This window comes from Cervus canadensis, chromosome 18 (genome assembly GCF_019320065.1).
Source record: "Cervus canadensis isolate Bull #8, Minnesota chromosome 18, ASM1932006v1, whole genome shotgun sequence".
In the NCBI taxonomy this organism is placed as follows: domain Eukaryota; kingdom Metazoa; phylum Chordata; class Mammalia; order Artiodactyla; family Cervidae; genus Cervus; species Cervus canadensis.
In genome coordinates, this window is record NC_057403.1 from 33,806,213 (window position 1) to 33,810,880 (window position 4,668).

The 4,668-nt window shown below is 36.1% G+C and overlaps 1 pseudogene; it reads right to left on the reverse strand.

Moving 5' to 3' along the window:
• Positions 1-3,707: 3,707 nt before the first annotated feature.
• LOC122421860 lies at positions 3,708-3,782 on the reverse strand (annotated as a pseudogene).
• Positions 3,783-4,668: the final 886 nt, after the last annotated feature.

Consider the following 4,668-nt stretch of genomic DNA (forward strand, 5'->3'; position numbering starts at 1 on the left):
TGGGTAGCCATGCCCTCCTCTAGGGGATCTTCCTGACCCAGTGATTGACCCTCGGTCTCCTGCATTGCAGGCAGATTCTTTACCATCTAAACCAACCGGAAAGCCCAATATTAATACTATATTATTATTATTAAATAATAACATGAAAAGTTCATCAAGTCCTTTCTGAATGCCAGGCAGAGTAACAGTGGCATATGCATCATCTTATTTCATCCTTCCAATGATCTTATGAGAAAGGTAAAATCGTTATTCTCATTTTACAAGAAACTGAGACCTAGAGAAATTAAGATGACAACCAAAATATATTAACTGGCATTAGCAGTTCACTGACAATTTATGTAATATTTAAATTTACACCAAGAAGGCATTTAAAAATTATTTGGCATAACAGAAAAATATCATGGGCATGTCAAGTTACAGAAAGTCTGGTGCTTTATGGGTCTGTATTTCTCACTACACTTGTGCATGCTGAGTCCTTTGTACATCACTGATCTTCAGTTAATTTGATTACACATCATATCCTATGCTTTTCCAAATTTATTGATGTATTTGTTTTTGTTCTTATCAATATTTTTAAATAGATGTTTTTGAAAATCAAAATCTTCTATAAATTATGATACAAAAACAGCAGCCTTCCTTCCTTTCCATGTCTATCTCCAAGTTCTACTCTTCTGAGTTAACGACTTTCAGATATTTTAGCTGTTTCTTCTGGTATTTGTTCCTACCCTTTCAAATAACACATGGTAGTATTTGCAACATCTTGATTTTATTTATTTTTTCCTATTATAGGCATCCTGGCTTTGTAGAATGGAGGATCAGGACTTACCTCTTAGACTTCCCCTACATGTGCATGTGCACACACACCCTCCTCCACCCATCCTCCCAACATATAAAACATTTTCTTACTAAATCATTCATTTATTGCTTACATTTTTACAACTATCAGAATATTTTTCACAGCCAAGTTATGTAGTTTATGATGGGTATATTTTCTTGCCTTACAACTTTTTGTTTTTCCTAGAGTCACTAATTATATGATTTTGTTCATCTGCTTACTTTTCAATGACTTAGTCTCTCAAACTTGGACAGAGATGTAATTTTCCTCCCAAATGGGTTAAATATGTCAGTTGACCAATTTTTTCCTTTTTGTGGAGGTATCCCTTCTGGAGCCCTCTGACCTTTTTGCTCCAATTTGGGCTAGTTGCCACAAAGCCGTCATCTCAAAAATTCTTTCAGGGTCAAGTTGATTCAAACTTCTGTGTTTTCATTTGTTTTTGACTATTACCTATAGATTTCTGAGAGAAGTGTTAAAAAAAACCTCCCAGTCTGATAAAATATTTGTTAATTTCCTGTGAACAAGATTAATTACACTTAAGGTTGGGATTGAATAATTTTTGCTCATAAGTCTCTCGCATTTCATGTCTTTCTCCTTCTCATACTCATTTTGTTTTACTGTTGTATGTCCTTGAGTAATTATCTCAAAGAAGGTCTTTGGATGATAAAATCTCTGTCTTTATCATCTGCAAAAAGGACTTTATTTTTCTTACTCATGTTAATTTTTGTTTTCCTGGTTTCATAATTCTTATTTCAAAATTATCTTCCTTCATGTTGCTTTGTATATTTTAATATTTTAACTCTTACGGCTGTGGTGGGTCTTCATTGCTGCTCACAGGCTTTCTCTAGCTGCAGTGAGCAGGGGCTACTTTTTGTTGTTGTGCATGGGCTTCTCATTGTGATGGCTTTTCTTGCAGAAAACAGGTTTCAGTAGTTGTGGCTCCTGGGCTTTAGAGCACAGGCTTAGTAGTTGTGGAGCAAGGGCCCAGCTGCTCCATGGCAAGTGGGATCTTCCTGGATGAGGGATTGAACCTGTGTCTCCTGAACTGACAGGCAGACTCTTCACCCTGACTCTTCACAGGGAAGCCCCAAGCTATTTTTTATGTGAAAACTATTTGTCGAGTTTCTGTTGTGTTTTGGTTTGGTCTTCTCTTTTGTGAATTGAAGTCACTTAGACTATCCTGTAAACGAGTGTTAAAACACTCCTCCCCAGGGAATGGAGATCAGGCAGTTTTGTTCCTGAAAAGTTCCTTATTATCCTCAAGGAAAGGGAAACCAGTTGTATTGTAGAAATATGATTGTTCAAGCTGTATTTCTGACAGTCTTTCTGTCTATCAAGGAAAGAAGAGAATACAACTTTTGGAGAGAGGATAAATGAGTGATATAGCAAGGAAGTAGTGGAGAATAAAATGGAGGAAGAAAGAGAGCCGTAACGTCTCTGCTGTGTTTTTTAATATATACATTATAGGAAAGACGTGGAGCAGCTGAGCTTGCCTTTTCACCCTAATGGTGTGTGACTTAATACAGCATAGGCAGGGTTTTCTTAAGGGGTGAGCATGAGTGACCCTCAGTTTTCCCTAGCATCATCTTAATCTTATATTTCTCAACATCCAGGCCCTGCAGCTGATGCATGTTTAAAAGATTTTTCACTCACACTGTTTTGCCGATGTGAAAGATTTTATTCACCAGCTGGGATTTTCATGTGTTCTGCAGCTTCCTATGGCTTTTCATTGGCTTCAGTCTCTCTGCTTCCCTCATATTAGTAGTGATTTTGGAATAATGGAAAAGAGCTCAAATTCAAGCTTCACAGCAACTTAAATATCACTTTTTATAGTTTTCTCCTTCTCATTTCTATAGCATCCTGTCTACTAATATTAACAGCACAGCTTGAGGCAGGTGCAGACCAATTTGCCTTTATGGATTTACTTGACCCCTAAAAGTCCTTGCTCTGTTTCTGAGCCCTTCCAACATGAACCTGGCTTTTGCCCCAGGAGCCTGTATCTACTTGTTCCCTATACAAAGGCAAGAAAGAAGAACTAAGGCAAGCTATTCCTTTCCCCTCATATCAAACAGACTGTACACATTATAAATGTACTAAGATTCCTGCCTTTCTTAAGTAGTCTAAGTAGGAAACCTACATGTTTCGAGGACATGTGAAGTAGTTTGGATATTTTATTGAATGATAACATCAGGCTTAGGGAATGAACTTAATACAAATTTACTGAAATCACTGTGATAAATATGTATGAAAAAACTTGGATTCGTAGTGAGGTCTTTATGGAATCAGAGTTATGTTTTTAACAATATACACATGTCAATTATATTGAGGGGATGGCCAGTACATAGTGCTTATTTCCTACTGAAATCAAAGAAAATAGTTAGAAAAGCATTTTGTATTGAATGTCTTCCTCTATCTTCTCAGCACCAAATGAATGACTAATTAAATGTTATTAATATATGAAAACACCATAACAGGTAATCCTTTCCATTAATGAGTATGTAATAAAATAGCAAACATTCTGAAGAGAAAGACATGAGAGATGGTATATCAGTTGTGCACTGAGTAATTTATCTCAAAACTCTGAGGTCAACCAGAGAGAAAGAGGGTGAGAACTGAATCTCCACCTCTTTCCCTATCCTGATTGTCACTTATAAATTCCTCAGGAATAAAAGTATTTTATATCAGAAAATCTATCAACATAATTCATCATAATTCATCGTAATTCATCATAATTCAACATAATTCATTACATCACCAAATCAAAAAGGGAAAGCAAAATTACTATATCAAAATGTAGATGTTGAAAGACTTTTAATACAATTCAAAAGTCAGAGCTAGTAAGTAATAAGCAGGAAGAATCTACTTAAGTATGATAAAGTTGATTTTACAAAAACCAAAAGAAAATGTTATTCTACACTTGATCTTAGCCAAAAGGCTGAGAAGTGATGAAAATATGTTGTTTTAAAATAAAAAACTCAAAGTAAAATTAGGAGCTATTTAGGAAGGCCCTTTGTTGGAAATTCTTTTTTTTTTTTTTCTCTTTTTGGAAATTCTTATTTTAACATTGCCTTGGAGGTTCTAGTGACTGCAAGGAGCCAGAAAAAGTAAGTAATATGCATAGGCTTTGGAACCACCAAGTTGAATGCTGAATTGTTCTAACATTAATGAAATTACAAAAGTGACTATGTTTTTCAGAAACGTTTCACTTTGTGGTTCTGTGCAAGAGTTGGCCAGAATCAAAAGTCACATGAGACTTGGAATGCGGAAGTAGAGTAGCATCCACTATTTCTGAGGTTCTTTTGAGTCAGATATGATGAAGGACAGATGCAGAGGTGCCGAGTGATTTCCGGTTTCTCATTATTTCCTCTACTCCGTGTTCAACTCTACCTCCAGGTGGCGAGACCCACTGACCAAAAGTAGCCCCAGGCCCTCCAACAGATTCTGAATTGAAGACTTTGGAATTGGGTGCCAGGCAGAGGTACAGCTCTCCAGAAACTTTCCTGCCACTTTGCTTTCACGTTCCCTCTCTGACACTTGGATGTGTCCAGCTTTCCAGATTTAAGGCTGTGTAGTGAATTTTCTCTGATTTTCCAACTTCCTTCTTTTGGACCTTTATTTCCTAACATCTCTCACAATTACTTAAGGTCTAGTTCCTATAATTAAACCCCATTTCATGATACTAGTTTTTCTGCTTCTCTGACTAAATTCTGAGTGATGGAATTAATAAAATAATCTGTTAAGGGGGCTGAATAAAAGATAAATGCTAAAAATGTTTTCTGTGTTTTAGCAATATAGACAGGAATAAAAACAAAAAAGTAATAGCGTTTTGTTCA